The sequence below is a fragment of the Mesoplodon densirostris genome, chromosome 12, assembly GCF_025265405.1.
Source record: "Mesoplodon densirostris isolate mMesDen1 chromosome 12, mMesDen1 primary haplotype, whole genome shotgun sequence".
Lineage (NCBI taxonomy): Eukaryota > Metazoa > Chordata > Mammalia > Artiodactyla > Ziphiidae > Mesoplodon > Mesoplodon densirostris.
The window spans coordinates 28,036,520-28,054,805 of NC_082672.1; the positions used below are offsets into that span (position 1 = coordinate 28,036,520).

General features: G+C 40.9%; 2 protein-coding genes across 3 annotated transcripts in view; one reads left to right on the plus strand and one right to left on the minus strand.

Annotated features, from left to right (window-relative positions):
- The window catches only part of MTFR2 (mitochondrial fission regulator 2), a 157,455-nt gene that overhangs the window by 127,980 nt on the left and 11,189 nt on the right, over positions 1–18,286 (plus strand). The gene's annotated exons all lie outside the window — the stretch shown is intronic.
- Positions 1–18,286, minus strand: part of PDE7B (phosphodiesterase 7B) — a 215,292-nt gene that overhangs the window by 63,160 nt on the left and 133,846 nt on the right. The window lies entirely within an intron of this gene.

Genomic DNA, 18,286 nt, shown 5'->3' on the forward strand with positions numbered 1-18,286 from the left:
GCGGGCCTCTCACTGTTGTGGCCTCTCCCATTGCGGAGCACAGGCTCTGGATGTGCAGGCTCAGTGGCCCATGGCTCACGGGCACAGCCACTCCGCAGCATGTGGGATCCTCCCAGACCAGGGCACGAACCCGTGTCCCCTGCATTGGCAGGCGGACTCTCAACCACTGCGCAACCAGGGAAGCCCCAGTCATATGTTTTAATTTTCTTTATTCCTTAGAAAGAACATATGTTCCTTTTGCTAAAATATATCCTATATATTGCATTTCAAGTATTAATGCTGTGTCACAAATACGAATACTTTAGAATGGAATATATGTAATATGGTAGCTGTACCACATAATGTTGCTAGTCTTCATGAAAATACTCTTTACTGAACTCTTATTTGAAAAACTTCTTGTAACAAGGCAAACCTTCAGCCACTTGTCAGCATATTATGTACAAACTAACTTTAGTAAAAATAGAATATGCCATCCATAGTAACAAGTCTTTTTGAATAAACACTTTAAATAATATATTTATTCATTCAACAAATATTTGTCAAGCCCCTACCACGTGCAAAGCATTGTTCTGGGCACTAGGATACAGCAGTGAACAAGATAAAGTTTCTTTCCTTGTGTAGCTTACATTTTATTGACATAAGATGGGAATAAAAGAAAAATTGATTTTCATTAGTTCCGAGAAGGAAGACTAAGTTTGGCATCAGGGGATGTGCACACATGATACTGTCATTTGGCATTTAATTTTATACAGCAAAGTGATTTTAATGTTCTTTTGTTTAATGTTTAATGTTCTTTTAACAATATACTATTCTGTTGAACTCATACAGTTCAGTACCAAAAAAAACAAACAACCCAATCAAAAAATGGGCAAAAGACCTAAGTAGACATTTCTCCAAAGAAGACATACAGATGGCCAATAGGCACATGAAAAAATGCTCAACCTCGCTAATTATTAGAGAAATGCAAATCCAAACTACAATGAGGTATCACTTTTTGATGATGGTCAGAATGGCCATCATCAAAAAGTCTACAAACAATAAGTGCTGGAGAGGGTGTGGAGAAAAAGGAACCCTCTTGCACTGTTGGTGGGAATGTAAGTTGGCACAGTCACTATGGAGAACAGTATGGAGGTTCCTTAAAAAACTAAAAATAGAGTTACCATATGATCCTGCAATCCCACTCCTGGTCATATATACAGAGAAAACTATAATTTGAAAAAATACATGCACCCCAATGTTCACTGCAGCCCTATTTACAACAGCCAAGACATAAAAGCAACCTAAATGTCCATCAACAGATGAATGGATAAAGAAGATGTGGTGTGTATATATATATATATATATATACATATATATATATATATATATATACATATATATATATATATATACATATATATATATACACAATGGAATATTACTCAGCCATAAAAAAGAATGAAATAGTGCCAGTTGCAGAAACATGGATGGACCTAGAGATTATCATATTAAGTGAAGTAAACCAGACAGAGAAAGACAAATGTCATATGATACTGCTTATATGTGGAATCTAAAAAAAAGATACAAATGAACTTATTTACAAAACAAAAATAGACCCACAGACATAGAAAACAAACTTATGGTTACCAAAGGGGAAAGTGCGGGAGGGATAAATTAGGAGTTTGGAATTAACATACACACACTACTATATAGAAAAGAGGTAATCAACAAGGATCTACTGTATAGCACAGGGAACTATATTGATAATTTGTAATAACCTATAAGGAAAAAGAATCTGAAAAAGAATATATCTATATCTATATCTATATCTATATCTGAATTACTGTGCTGTATACCTGAAATTAATGTGACATTGTAAATCAACTATACTTCAATTAAAAATATATATATATTATTTTGTTGATGCTTTGCACATATATCTCATCCTGATTTAAAATTCCACTCCACAATGTAAGAAGCGGAATTTAAGAATTCCTTAATACTTCAGCTCAATTTTTCATCTCTCTTATGCAATTTAAATTGTCCTTAAATCACCTTGAGTCACCCTTTCTTAATATTCATGCCATTAATATCATTGGTAAATGGTTATCAGAGCTTCTTAATTATCATTTAAACGAGTATAATGTGCCTTCTCTTAATCTTCTCTATTTAAAACACTTAAAAAATAATACCAATGGGTGATTTAAGGTGGTAAGAGCTGTTAAATAGGTAGTTCAAAAATACTCTAAGAGAACATTCCTGTCATAAGGCTATAGTGACATGTCTTACTAATTTCCATATAGTGGGTGTTTTTTACTTATCCAACTATTAATGTTAGATGAAATTCATCCATTGTATTACTCTGTTAGTCATTTCCAAACAGCTGAAATAAAAACCCACTGCTTTAGATTATTTTCAAAGTCTCAGGTGGTACCACTGGCCTGTGCAAGTTCAGCAAATGGGAAGTTTATACATAAGAAAGCTAACGTCTTCACAAAGATTGTTTTGCAGTTCCAGGTAATAATTGCTATTAAAAATAATTGACTCTGAAGAATTCTAAGATTCTCAGAAGTCATGAGTCACTGAAGAAAAACTAAAAGTTATGTCTCAAATAGCTTTGTTTTAGGAATTTTTGGTTCTATTATAATTCTTTCAAAACAGGTTATTTGTGTTTGGCAATTCCCAATTAAGAGAATATTCAACTGACTAGAACATGCTTGTCTTTCAATATATTGATCAACACTTATCTTTTAAGACATTTCCCTCTGAGGTATTATCATTTATTTGTCTTTGAAACTAATTCTTTACATGAAGATTAAGATGCTTTGGCAGTAGTATCAAGAATAGTGTTTACATTATGCAGACCTAATATTTCCCCTTAAATAATTGTTGCTATAATCAAGAGGGACAAATGTGGTAGAGAAAATACTCTAAAGGAAGAGGTCCTTTAAAAGAAGGAAGTTTGTTGTTTGTTTCCTTCGCACTGTTGGAGCTAAGCCCTTAGAACACTGCCTGACACAGAGTAGGTGCTCAATACGTATCTATTTAGTGAATAAATCATGAAAAAGAGGATCCCAGCAGCCTTAGTGTGTCTGGAGACCGGCCTAAGGAGGATGCCATCGTCATCAGGGAGGGTGGTGGGGAGCCTTCCAGCAAAGGGTTATGGGGGATGATCCCTAGAATCTACTGTGTGGCTTTGCAACCTGACTGTGTCCCATGCAGCTATGTGGACTTCTGCATCTCCTTGGTGCCTCCACTGCCTCTTGTGTCAACTGAAGATAAAAATAATGAACAGAACCTACCACATTGTTAAGAGGGATAAATAAGGTCATACATAAAAAGTGCTTAGGGGCTTCCTTGGTGGCGCAGTGGTTGACAGTCCGCCTGCCGATGCAGGGGACACGGGTTTGTGCCCTGGTCCAGGAAGATCCCACATGCCGTGGAGCGGCTGGGCCCGTGAGCCATGGCTGCTGAGCCTGCGCGTCCAGAGCCTGTGCTCCGCAACGGGAGAGGCCACAACAGTGAGAGGCCCGCGTACCGCAAGAAAAAAAAAAAAAAAGGGGGGGGGGGCTTAGCACAGAGAACCCTCTCAATAAATATCAGCTAATTTGAGTTACAATGATACATTTTATATTGATATCAGATTGAGATCCTAAACTTTCTATTTAACAATTTGAAATAGAATTGGACATCAAGAGCAGTATATGGGGTTTTTATAAAGCATGCCATTAAAGGAGTCTTGCCCTTAGGTGTAGGAGATTGGACTAAAGGTGTTGAAGTGGTAGAGAATGCACTTTCATTGTACAGCCAGGAATCACTGGCCATTCCTTTGTAACTTAGTTTTAATAGTAAAAAGAAGCAACCACTTGCTGTGCAAGGAACAAGGGAGGAGAAAACGTATTTTTCTTTACACACAAGCCTTCAGTGAGTCTCCGTTTTATTTTACAGAGTAAACGACAAACTGATATTCAAGACAGCCCCTGGTATAGTTCTAAACAATCCCCATGGTTTAGTAAAAGTTCAGCCTAATTTTACATCAATTCTGATTACATTCCCTCCAACTGTGCAGCTCTCTCCCTTCAACGCTACACATTCACCCTAGGATTTGAAGGCACTCAGCTTTTGAATGAACCCAGCTTTTCCCCACTTCTGGTCTTTATTTTGAATGCACTTTTTAAAATTTCTACTTATAAAAATCCAACTGTTGTCCAAGTACCAATGCCAACCCCTCCATGAGGTCCTTCACTAGAATGACCAATGCTGTCTCCATGGGAGCCTCCTTGGCACCTGTCAGTTTATCTCGTGTTAATTTAGCTGGTGTTGTCTGAGTTGTGTACCAGCCTTTCCCCAAATGTTTTATCTTTTATCTCCTGTAGCCCATATCCTGGCACTCAGTATATTCTCGATAAACATGAATTGTTTAGTTTACCTTTTCTTCTTAAAAAAAAAAGAGAGAGAGAGAGATTTACTCCAGGTCTTCCAAGGAGAAGGTTTTTTGGGTGGATTTTTAGTTTCCTGGTCTTTACCAAGAATTGTCTCCAAAATAGAAAACAAAGCGGATCTGCTAAGGCACAAAAGGAAAGAATGAGAAAAGAAGCGAGGAGATGGGGGACTTTCCTTTTTCACTTGGCAAAGATTGTCAAAAAATGGTAGGTGGGAGAGGGAAGGGGGGGTACTAGGGCTTGCAATCTACGCTAAGGTTAAGTTTGTTCTACTTGACTAATTCTTGGTGACTCTTGGGAGAGAAGGTGCTAGAAATCTTCACATGGCCACAGGATCCATAGCCACTGGGGGAAGAAGAGCAAGGAGGAAACGCCTCCCAACCCCCGCCTAGACATGAACTAGCTGCTGCCACAGCTGTCTTCATGTGATGAACTGGCTCCTGTGGGTGGTCATGGGGTGGGTGTGCAGGGCAGAGACACTGGAGACAGAAGTGAAACTTATTTTCATCTCTGGACATTCCTTACAGATTATGTTACCCACAGAGCACAAGTAAGCCCAAGAAAGAAGAGAGGAGTCTTTGACAGGAGGTTATCACTTTCTTTGTTTTCAGTTTTGCACTGTGGGAGATGTGGAAGAGTTGGGGGGGGCCCGGGGCAGGAACGGTGACAAGCTTATCTATATTGTGACGAGCTTATCTATAATGGTCCACACTGTGAGAAAACGGGAAAGCAATGACACAGACTTAGCTGTCCCAGGTGGGGCCAGGCCACCATGCTGTTGCTGGAATTTTCCTTTTAGTGGCACCACAGCTGTGGTCCAACAGACGCTGAGGGCTGGTGGCCAGGTGGAGCACAGAACTCTCTCTCTGGGCCACAAATGCGTGGCCGTCGAGCTCAGAGGGTCCTCCAGTGCCCTGTCTCTACCACCCTCCACCTTGCTTCCTACTTCATGGAGAGATTGAAAGTCACTAGGTGGGACATTCCTTACCATTTTGCTACAAAACCTATAAAACCTACTCTGCAGACATTCTTGTCTTCGTTCTATCCATTCTATTAGATGAGCTGCCTCCTTTTCTAAGGCCAGTCCCCCTACTACGTTTTCAGAACATTTTGCTCTGTTGGGGCCCCAGGCAGGTCACCCCAAAATATGCCTCAATGGCATATTGATTATTTTGAATTAAAATTACTTAAGATGGGGGCTTCCCTTGTGGCGCAGTGGTTGAGAGTCCGCCTGCCGATGCAGGGGACGCGGGTTCGTGCCCCGGTCTGGGAAGATCCCACATGCCGTGGAGCGGCTGGGCCCGTGAGCTATGGCCCCTGAGCCTGTGCATCTGGAGCCTGTGCTCTGCAACGGGAGCAGCCACAGCGGTGAGAGGCCCGCGTACAGCAAAAAAAAAAAAAAAAAAAAAAAAAAAAAAATTACTTAAGAAACGGTCAATGTAAGAGGGATGCTCTGATTTTCCTCTCTGTCCCCCTGAAAGCAGGAAATCAGCCTCTCATGTGAAAGGAGCACTCCTTGTATCTGGAGGTAGAAGGACACCCTGATCACGGACGACTGGGAATTGGGGCTGAGACGCTTGCATAAACAAACCTTATTTCTTCTTCTAATTTACAAGCCCAAACTCTGTTTAGATTCTTCCCTAACTGGGCACCTCAAACCTAAGTTTCTTCATCCTGTCAATTCCTCACAAATTTATTTTGTGTAAAAAAGTATAAAAGTAGCCTGCTTTGGCCACTTCTTAGGTTCCCTTTCTATGAGTCCTTCATGCACATGAATTGAAATTTGTTTCTTTTTCTCCTTTTCATCTGTCTTGTGTCCATGTTATTATCTGTCTCTCCACAAGAACTCAAGACGGGTAGAGGGGGAAACTTCCCCCTCCCTAACAACTCCCAGTTATGACTTTTCTCTCTCATATATTCCATTGTCCTTTCTCAACTAGATCTTTCTCACCATAATTTCAGCATGCTTAAATGTCTTGCAAAAACAAAACCAAAATACTTCCAATCCCATGTTTCCAGCTACCATTTTCTCCTACCACTTTATTTAGAAGCGTACTTGGGAAAGAGATGTGTCTGGCATTGCAGGGGGAAGCTCAATAAATATTTGTTGAAAGAACGAATAAGTGAAAGAATGAAAAACTGAAAAGGGTTAATGAATCACTGCCTTCAGTAGAAGTCAAATGTGTTATGTATTGTATACTCTTCCCACAAAGCACTTCTACATATGGTCATAGAGAAATAGAAATATGAATAACCGTAATAATAAAAGCCCACAGTTATTGAGGATCTGTACTGGGATGGCTACTGTGCTAGCACTTTACTTTACTCATTACTTTTCACAATAAGCCTATGAGGTCTGTACTCTTCAATCCTTTTCCGGCCCAGGAAGTTGGAGCACAGAGAGGTCTGGGCAGCCGCTGCTGCCAGAATCCAAACCCAGGCAGCTGGCTCCCACCAGCTTCAGGGAGAATCCTTGTTTTATCTTTTCTCTCATCACAAGTGGTAAAAGTTATTTTATATCTTTAAGTTAACGTTTAAATAAGGAAGGTCGTGTGACTGTGTGGAAAAACAATGTCAAAAGGCCTGAATCCTGGATCTTTACTCTTTCATTACCTTGCAGTGAGTCACTTAGCCTCTCTGTTTTTTTGTTGGTTGTTTTTTTGCTTGTAAAACTGAAAAACAGGGCTGAAAGATCTCTTGAGTGCCTTCATTTAAAAGCTTTGTCAAATGTAAAGTGCTGTTTAAATGTGAATTAGAAGTCTGGATTCATGTTCTTTGGAATAAACTTCATCTTTAAAGGACAAGCCATCATTGTGAAGTACCATACATGACTTCGATAACTACCTAACCTCACAACTTCCAATCAGTTTTCCAAGATAGCCCAGTAAATAATGTTTTCTGGATCATGGCTGCAACTTCATTTTCTGTGTGCTGATATTACTTTATTTAGGAAAAAAGGTAAAGATTCTATTTCTGGTCAACATTGAGTTTTTTTCTTTTCAATAAAATTTCATTTTTTTCTCTGAATATAAGAGGAATACATGCTTATGATATAACAAATAGAAAAACAGAAAGAGGGAAATAATAATCATCTAGAAATAATCCCTGTTAAAATTCTGGTGTAGTTTTAAAAACATAACTGAGATCTTCTTTTAAGTTACGCGATTTGTATCCTGCTTCTTTTTACTTCATGTATTATAAACATTTTGAGAAACTGTCTTTCAACGATGTAGTTTGCATGACAGGAAATAACCAACTCCCTCTGGAGAAAAATTAAAGCAACCGGTGGCAGCCTCAAATCTGACTTAAATTTGTCACAATAGTGATTCCATTTCCTTCTTCTTGGGGACAGTTGACAAGCGTCCTCAGCTGTCACCACCACACCCTTCTCTTTCTTATCAAAGAACACAAGGTCAGGTGATGAAATGAGCAATTTGTCACTTGGCACCGTCTGCCAGAACAGTAGGAATATTGAAAAACAGAGTTGAAAAGTTGCTAAATCTAGCATTTAGGTGTATAATTACAAATTTCTTGTTAAGTTATAGAAACATTTGTTCAATGATATTGAAGCATTTCATACCAAAAAGGGAATTGTCTAAATGTACTATAAAAAGAAAATAATGATTATAATGTAAGAAAAATACTTCATATGAGTAATTGGCACTTAAAAGGAATGTATGACATACATGTATTGACTTTGAATATTAAAATTCATATATAAAGAAGAGTTATAGTCCAGGATGGTTAAGAACTTGTGCTCTGGCATTGTATTTTTGAGGTCTGAATTCTGACTAACAAGTTATTTCCTGGGAGAGTTATTTCTCCTCTTTGGGCTTCAGTTTCCTCATTTTATTTTTTTATTTTTATTTTTTATTTTTTTTACAACTTTATTGGAGTATAATTGCTTCACAGTGGTGTGTTAATTTCTGCAGTTTCCTCATTTTAAATAGCAGTGCCTACTTCATAGGGATCTTGTGGGGATTAAATGAGTCAATCTGTGCAAAGTATGTAATACAATGTCTGGAACCTAAAGGCTCCACACATCTTAGCTATTATTATTATCATTTGATATGCTATGTGTGTGGCATTATTGACCTACGTCAGTGGTTTCCAAATACTCATAGAAGGTCCAGGTTCGCTGCATCAGATCACCTCAGGATGTTTTGAGAATATACTATCTGGAGATTCAGCTTCAAAGAGTTTGCAGTGACAGTGTGATGGATACTTTCTTGGAGATATGGTGGGAGCACAGAAGCAGGAATAATTAGTTAGCTGGGAGGGTTAAGCAAGTCTTCACAAAGGTCATAATGCTGGGCCAGGGCTCGAGCGGTGAAGACAGACAGACAGCTCTCCCTATCTGCAGGTTTCGTATCTGTGAGTTCCGCATCCGCGGATGAGGAGGGTGGATTGTAAGGGATTCGATCATTCGCCGATTTTGGTATCCGCGTGGCCCAGGGCTCCTGAAACCAATCCCCTGTGAATACGGTGGGACGAATGTAGATGTCTCCTAGGAGGAGGTGGCCAGGTAGGCGTAGGTACATCCAAAGTTAAACTACATCTATTGAGGACCCATTAGGAGCCAGACGGGCTGCTGGACACATTGATCTCATTTACCTCTCACCTTGACCCAGTGAGTCTGATGTTACAATGTCCTTCTATATGTGTGGACATTAAGTAGTTTGAGCATCTTTCCCACGCTCACAAAAGATGTAAGATTGAAACTCAGGTCTGACTTGCAAGTTCATCGTCTTTTTGCCAGTCTCTTGCTGACGGTGGTTCAGTGGGCGCGGGGATCTAGGTGGGCAGCTATGGTGGACCCGGCAGAGAAGCAGCCTGCGGGGGTGTGAAGGCCTCTTATTTCTAAGTGTTCGCAGCAGCCCTCCTGTGCTTCTCGGCCTTGGGGAGACTGCAGCCTTGGGGAGCCTTGCCTGAGAGGGCTCCACCGCCAGCCACCTGCATCCTGGACCTGGGGTTAAGCACCTCCTAGGTTAAGGCTGTTGTGGTGACCGTTGTTAGGTGCAGTGACATTGGCCACCTTCCCCTGGGATTTTCCTCTGTAATTGCTGCCACTTTCCTCGGGCATGTGTTCTACTGCCCTCCCTCCTAAGGTTACTTATCAGTAATAAACCACCCAGGTGCCCCAAGGCAATCTGGTTTGCTAGTTAGAAAGAAAACAAGATCTTGATCTTGTGTGTTAACCCTGAGATCTCAGTTTGGAAACACACAAAAGATTTTAAGGATGGAAACACTGTATTTTTCCATATATAGTTCAATGGGGACCATGGTGAGTCTTTTAGATCTTCTGAAACTTTGAGAGTAGGGTGGCAATCAGAGGACATAACCCCTCATTTTGTTTATTTAATGAAGTCACAAGATATCGGCTGTGACTGCTTCTGGGTAGGTTGAATTTAATTTCATTTAACAAACAAGTCATTCTAGCTCAGTGACTCAGAGGGAAACTTCAGTCAAAAAAACTTGACTTACTCTTGCTTCCCTCTATATTTTACTGTCTCTAGAAATCCAAAGACACCACTATGCCAGAAATACTCCAGGTGGTTAGGGTTTTATTCAAGGAAATGCTGCAGCAGAAAATTGCCATTTCTCTGTGCTGTGTTCAGGTGAGTTAGCAAACCCTCTGGGCTCTGATATAAGCAGCCACGTTTGTACTGAATAGAATCCATGAGGGGAGGGTTGGGGAGAGGTGTCTGACTGTGATGTCTAAATTATTTCTCACAGAGGAAAAGAAATTGCTGGTGAAACTTCCTTCCTTGTGGGCTTTCTCATCAACTGTCTTGTGCTTTGCTAAATCAAGCTTATTATAAACTAATACTCTAGGAGCATTTGAACAAAGTAGTCGTTGATTTTGTGATACCTATTCTGGCCATATGGCTCATGGACAGATGTGACTCCCAAGTGGAGCTTCCAAAACAGGCCTCTCTGTCCTGCACTGCAATCCCTTATTTCCAGCTTTCTCCTGGACATTTCCACTTGACTCTCCTGCAAACAACTTGTCCTGACTGAGCTCACCATATTTTCCCCACCACCCTCCACTTTCCTCACCACTGACCTCACCTCCAGTTTTTCAGATGACCAGACCAACCCCTGGAACGCCCAGTCTTCAGTATCAACACATTTTATCTCCTTTTCTCCACATCATGTCTGGATTTATATCTTTATTTCTACTGCCATCATAGTCTACCACCTGACTATATTCCTTTTGATTCATTGGGTCTGTTCCCCCTAACATATGGATGAGACTTAATTTTCTGAAACACTACTTTATCCACGTTTTTCTTAAAATTCTCTAGCGATCCTCTTTGCTTCAGGAATCAAGTTCAAATCCTTTATCTTGGCATTCCAAGCCTTTTCATTTTCTCTCTAGTCAACGTATTTTACTACTTCTTGGACCTTCTTCCTACTCAGTGCTAATATCTCCCATATGTCAGCCCAGTCTCACTTCTAGGCAACTCCTGAACCAGTCAACACTCTGCCTTATCTTTTAGATCTCAGCATGAGACCATAAGGTCCTCTTCTCCTGCTCAGGGCAACTCAGTCATCTCTGCCTTCTCTTGTTTCTGATTTACCGTCCGTGTCATTTACTTAAGAACTAGTTCAGGGCTTCCCTGGTGGCGCAGTGTTTGAGAATCTGCCTGCTAATGCAGGGGACATGGGTTCGAGCCCTGCTCTGGGAGGATCCTATATGCCACGGAGCAACTAGGCCCATGAGCCACAACTACTGAGCCTGCATGTCTGGAGCCTGTGCTCTGCAACAAGAGAGGCCGCGATAGTGAGAGGCCCGCGCATTGCGATGAAGAGTGGTCCCCGCTTGCCACAATTAGAGAAAGCTCTCGCCCAGAAACGAAGACCCAACACAGCAAAAATAAATAAATTAATTTAAAAAAAGAACTAGTTCATTTATGCTCTCGTATGGTCCTTGGTATAATGTGTATTTGTCTTATCCATCTAATAAGGTTGTTAGGTCTTTGAGGGTAGAGGAATATCTCCAAGTTTCCTTTTAAGTACTCGGAATCTTCAGCCCAGGGATGTAGTAGGTGCCATCCCACCACCCCCCAGTCCTTGTTGACTGGAAAGGAATTATTCGGATATTTGTGTTTGGTGGATCTGGCAGACTCCAGTCCATTGTCATCAGAGACAGGAGCTAGCCATCAGCCCGGTGGTTATTGGTGTGGCCCAGGGCACCTTGGCCTCATGGCCTGCTGGGCATAGAGCGAATGTTTGCTGAATGAGTGGATAACAGCCCAGAGGAAATACTGGGCTCACGGATTCAATTTTCTGTTTTTCATCACTCAGATAAAAAATAAATTTGTTAAATGATGTCAGCCAGGTTAACAGAAGGCAAGGGCTATTTTCAGTTCTGGCTTTAGAGGGTGAAAACTCTTTCCTTTTTGAATGTGGCTTTCCTCAGACACTCAGGGCTACTGCATGATCTCTCCTGACTTCTCTGGCTCCTCCTTGAATACTGCATCCCCCCAAAACATTTACATCTAGTTGAGTAGAAGGGTTGACGACTCTTTCCTGGTTCCTTAGGTCCTGAAGGACATTGGCCTCAGTGTGCAGCCCTCCTTCACATCATCGTTGCTTCAGAGATGCTCATGTTTTAGTTCCTCCAGAAAGCCTTCTCTCATTTCCCAAGATAGAGTTAATTCTTCCTTTCTTTAACTTCCCCCAAGTTTATCACTCTCTCCTCTGAATCTTGTTCACACATATGTTTCTCGTATTATGTGTACTCTTATTCTAGACACATGTATTATTAGATGTATCAGTCATATCAAAATGTATTTGCTTATGTCTCTGTACATTCCTCGAAGGCAGTGGTTATGTCTCACGTATATTCGTATCTTTGGGGCCTGGCATACTGCTTATCCTAAGAAGCAGTCCACTGATGGCCAGTGATAAACAGTGACAGGGAACAAGGAAAACAGTGCGGACACCATCAACTCTGTCTTCTGCAGCGCAGTGGCATTTCGGTGGCTAACCATCCTACTGCTCTGGCACTTCCGCATCTGAAGTGCTGGGGAGCCTGCAGCCAGAAACCCTGAGTGCCCATCAAGGAGTACGTTCCAGGTGAGTCAGAAGGCATCACGACCACAACCACAACCAATGCCTTGCCTTTCTCCCAGAGGAAGGCAAATATTGAACTTTGAAATTGTGGGGCGTTAACCTTGGAGAAGTCTGAGCTGATCCCAGCCAGTGCCTCCCTTCTCTGTTTGGGGAGCACAGGGCTGGGGGCCGGGGTTTGGGGCTGGTGGGATATCATCCTCTGAGCATGACTTCTTTCAAATCACAGCAACATTTTTCAAAGGATGTTTTTATTTTATTTTCTGTTTTTAATATATACATATTTTTGGCTGCGCTGCGCAGCATGTGGGATCTTAGTTCCCCAACCTGGGAGCGATCCCATGCCCCCTGCAATGGAAGCACAGAGTCTTAACCACTGGACCGCCAGGGAAGTGTCTATTTTCTTTTTTTAAATTTTTCTTTTTTAAAACAATTTGAGATATAACGACATAGAACATTGTGTAAGTCTAAGGTGTACAAAAGTGTTGATTTGATACCTTTATGTATTACAATATGATTACCATTGTAGCGATAGTTAACACCTTTATTCCTTCACCTAGTTATCATTTCTTTTTTGTGGTGAGAACAGTTAAGAGCTCTTGGCAACTTTGAAGTATATAATACAGTACTGTTGACTAAAATCACCATGCTGTGCGTTAGAACTTCAGAACTTATGTATCTATTACTTGCAAGTTTGCACCCTAAACAATATCTCAGCTGTCACATTTTAGTTTAGGTTCTTTACATTTTGTGTGGTTCTCATAGGTAACATTTAAGTTATCATTCAAGGGGGGGTGAGGGGAGAGATAAATTAGGAGGTTGGGATTAACATATACACATGACTATATATAAAATAACCAACCAGAACCTTCTGTGTAGCACAGGGAACTATACTCAAAATTTTGTGATAACCTATAAGGGAAGAGAATCTGAAAATAATATGTATATTTATAGTTTTATCTATATCTGAATCACTGTGCTATACACCTGAAACTAACATGATGTTGTAAATCAACTATACTTCAATTTTAAAAAAGTTATCTTTCAGAAGATTACTGAAAGGCTGTTACCATCTGCTACGAATTCTCTCTTAGAAAATGGAGTTTATAATCAAATTGCCGCCCCTCCCTCTTTAAGATGGGGATATCACTTAGCACCAGATGGTTTGTAACATGCAGGGTGGCTTTTGGTTGACTGTCATTTTGTGAATGTATTTTATATTTCTGCAGGGTGTAATGTGTTTAGATGGAAGCTTTTAAAAAAGCATTTTAAAAAAAAGCATTTGAGTCTTTGGGTCAATTCTTCATAAAAAGGTCAATATATATATGTTTGCAAATATTCTATTTTGGAAATAACGATCAAAGGAAAATATTTTGGTAGTGCTACTAAAATTACCTCATGCTTGTGCAGCTAAAATGGCCCTGCCTGGAGAGGCAGATCTGGAGGAATAGAACTTTAAACATCAAGATTAGCAAATTAACTGACAGGACAAGCCAAATAGCCAATTAACCTACTACTGCACAGCCCCGGGGCTGGTCTGGAGCTCCAGGCTCTCTGTGGCAGCTGATATTTGGTGCCCTAAAACCTCCAGCTGATACTCCTTCTTTCTCTCAAGCTCCACAGTCACTGGGCATGTTTGCTTTGTATGTCACTTCCTTTGCTGAGCCAGTGTGGAAATCACATCGTGTTGCTCTGAAGTGGTTGCCACGGGAACATCTCCACCTAGTCATTATCTACTCAGGCTCCTGATTACGTTAAGCCAGGAGACAGAGATGTAGCAGGGGTCACTGGAGCCACCTGCTCTGCAGAAACTGTAATTGCTTCTGCGACGTTCATCCCTGGCCACCCGTCTCTCCGAACACTCCTCTACATTTTCCCCTCTCTTGTTTCCCCCCAGACAAAGTCAGTAAATGAAGTCAGTATGTAGGAAATCAGCATGGGGATAAGATGAGCCATTACATTCCCATCCCTCCTGCCCTCCTCCAGTTCTCTGTTTTAGAACCTCATGTGGATTAAAAATAATTGTCACCCTTTTTTCACATTCTGTTCTGCCCCTCCACGCTTAGAGGTAAAGATGACTCTCTTCTTTAAAAGTCTATAGTTCCTGTGTCCCACACAATGGTGCTGAAGTCACAGTTTCCTGCTACTTATCCAGAGAAGCTTCTAGAAATTCATATAGATGCCTCTTTTCTAAATTGTATGAAATATAAATAGGACATGAAACTGGCTATTAACAAGTAATTTTATCTCACATGTTTCTATTGATCTGGATGAATTTCTTATGAGGAGGATTTTCTGATCTTTATTCTCAGATTGCATGTGACATAGGAGGGGTGTTGTCTCAGAGTACTTTTTGGGGGGAAAAACATACAATCCATTGGCCTTGTAATTTATTGTCCAAATAAGGATGTTTTGGGAGTTGAAAAGTGGCATTATTAATAGGTATGCCTAGACAACAGGTGTAAATTAGGACTATCTCCGGCAAACTAGGTATATATTGTCACCTTACATGTAGATGACAGGTACATGGGCATGGTAGTACTATGCCCTCACAGAATATGGGGAAAAGAGCACCTCTTGCAAAAAAAATTTGTGCATTTAGAAGTTATACTTGTGGAGTTTAAAATCTGGATCAGCAAGAGTTTCCCTTTTTGTTTATACTTCTACTGCATGTAAATTTTTTAACGTGAGACCATTCTTAATGTAACGTGATGGCACTGGGAATTGAAAAGAAAAAAAATATGACATTAACAAGGAAAATAGACTGGACTAAATGTGCCTATACTGATGTCATAAACTCTTTTACCCTGATTAAAAATCTAACTTAAAGGTTGGTAACTTTTTTCTGTAAAGGGCCATATACTAAGTATTTGGGGCTTTGTGGGCCATATGGTCTTTGTTGCAACTACTCTGCCACTGTAGGGTGAAAGTAGCTGTAGACAATATATAAATGGATAGGCATGGCTGTATTCCAATAAAATCTTGTTGACAAAAACAGGCAGGGTAGGGACACAGATTTGGTGCATTAGCTGTTGTTTGCCCATCCTTGTTCTAGTTCTCTGTTTGAATATCTAGAGACTGTGTTCGGATAGAAGGAAAGTTATTTTAGATATGAATTCTGATGTCTCCTGTCCTGTTGTGGCAGGTTGGGGGCTGTGGCTAATGGGGCCCATGGAGAAGTACAATGGGTCTTACTACTTAGTGTACATTTTTGCTTAGGCATGTTTCAGCCATTCAAGGCATAGCTGAGGTGGGTGGTAGAGGGTAAGCCACCAGGGACACTTTGGACAGGGAATGGCAGCCATGTAGGTTTCACAAAGCCTTTTAGGAGGAATGCTGTAGGGATGCAGACACGGGGAAGAGAGGCTATGGTGGTTCAGTTTTTCGTACAAACGTTTTTTTTAAAAAGTCCTAGATGAGATTCTACCTTGGGAGAGTGTGCAGAACTGCAAGCACCTGAGGAAAATGTGTCTGTGCCTATTCTTGGAAAAAACGGACTCAAAATTAACGTAAATGACATATAAAAATCACTTTAGTTTGGCACTTATCATGTAGAATTGGAATCAGCTGGTAAAACTAAAAGCTTTAGGAGGAAGTCTCAAAATCTTCTCAGGGGTTTATTTCAAATTTTTTATAAAGTTATATGTAAAATGTTTCCCTTTAGGCAGAAAGCACACACTAACAACTCAGGCAAACCACAACAAGGACATGAAGGAGATCAAAGAGAATTAAGTAGACTGTATATGATAAGGCAATAGGAGATGTGACACATATATTATACCTTATGTGACTCTATATAACATAGATATGCACACATCTGCTGCTACTTGGTGACAATCTGCTTTAACTGTAGACTAAGGAAACTGTGGAGAGTGACCACAGTAATGTCATTGGTTCTAGACAATGGAATGGGTAGTATCACAAATAAGGAAAAATAGCAGAGGGCTTCAGTTCTATCTGATTTGTTTGGTTAAATGAAGATGATTGACATTTATAATTATTTAATATAATCTTTTCAAGGGGACACTTTAATTGGTCAGTTAACAGGAGTTACTAAGATATCAATAACTCTAAAGAGAATATCCTTTCGGATCTTGTAGTCTATCTTGGGATGTGGTTTTTTGTATCGAGGGAAATAAATTGAGACCACTTAGAAAACAAAGTACAGTGAAGGCAAATTATTATTGCCTTAGCATGTGCTACTGATAAAGAAATACGAGTGAAAGAGTTATCCAGAGTGGAGTGCTGAGCAGAGGAGAACGTGAACTGCAGGATGGATGGCCAACACTGTCACTTGGCGGGTGGGAGGTCATGAGCAACAGGTAAGGTGAAAGGAGGATGGAGGGCAGAGAGTCAGGGGAAGGAGGCTAGGGTTGAGTCCAGGTACCGGGAAGTTCCTGGAGGATCTACAGCAGAGGGATGACAGGATGGCACCTGCTTACAGATGGTCTAATATTATGTTGTGAATAATATAACAGCGAAGTATTATCTGCATTGGGTTTCCTCTTCAAATTTTTTATAATTTCCAGTTTTTTTCAGCTTAAAAAGTGAAACAGGGCTTCCCTGGTGGCGCAGTGGTTGAGAGTCCGCCTGCCGACGCAGGGGACACCGGTTCGTGCCCCGGTCCGGGAAGATCCCACATGCCGCGGAGCGGCTGGGCCCGTGAGCCATGGCCGCTGAGCCTGCACATCTGGAGCCTGTGCTCCACAACGGGAGAGGCCACAACACTGAGAGGCCCGCGTACCGCAAAAAAAAAAAAAAAAAAAAGTGAAACAAAGTATTAAAAAAAATCCAAGTGTTACAGAAACCTATGATGTAGACAGTTAAATATTCCATAATCCCACCTGCAAGGATAACTATATTAGTAGTTGATGTTGCTCATTAACACTAAGATAAACAAAACAAGTTTATCATTTGGAACCTTGGAATTATAAGGAGAAATGTCTCCTATTTTCCTCATTTGTTCATGGCGTATATTAGGACCCATGATATAACATTTCATTTACTATTGAAAAGAGGCTTTTTGGTTATTTTCTGCCTCTGACCCTCGGCATGTGATGCCGTTGAGTCCTGGTCTATATGAGACAGTGAATTGGACCCTTGCTTATCCCCGCACTGCTTGGTGGGACCATATGCCTGGGACCTGGAAATCCATACAGGCTAGGGGCTGTCAAAGGGATAACTTCCATGGATAGCTGGAACAACGCATTCAGGGTAAGGTGGGGTAAGAGACACCATCAGAGCTCCCCATAGGCTGTAACCAATATTGCATTAGTCTAGGAACTCGACTGTATCCTCTAAAATGCATTTTTTTGGGTCTGGATGGGGGAAGTTGTCTCTAGTATGAAAAGAGTTACTCCGAATCCCTGTGTCTCTGATAGAGCTGAAAAAACAGATATTGCACACTGATATGGGAGGTGGACAAACCAGGAGAAATACACACGTCCATCTTTCACTGGCCTTTGGCGGATCTAAGGATCAGAAATAGCAAGTTCCAATCTCCCCTAGTAATTTCCAGGGGTCAAGGTAAATCAAATTCCCTCTTGAGTTGAACTTGTTTATGCCAAAGGAAAGTAATATTTTGTGGGTGCAACCCAGCACTTTGAAATTTATGGATGGGAAGTGCTATGAGAACCACATACCGAAAGCCTTGGAGCAAGTTGTGAAATTTATCCATTTTCTTCATTCCCCACCCCCAAGTCCCAAGTGAAGGATGATTGTGATAGTTAGAAGACGTGAACTCTGGAGGGGTGACTGGTACTGGTTTGGGTTTCCAAAGGAACCTG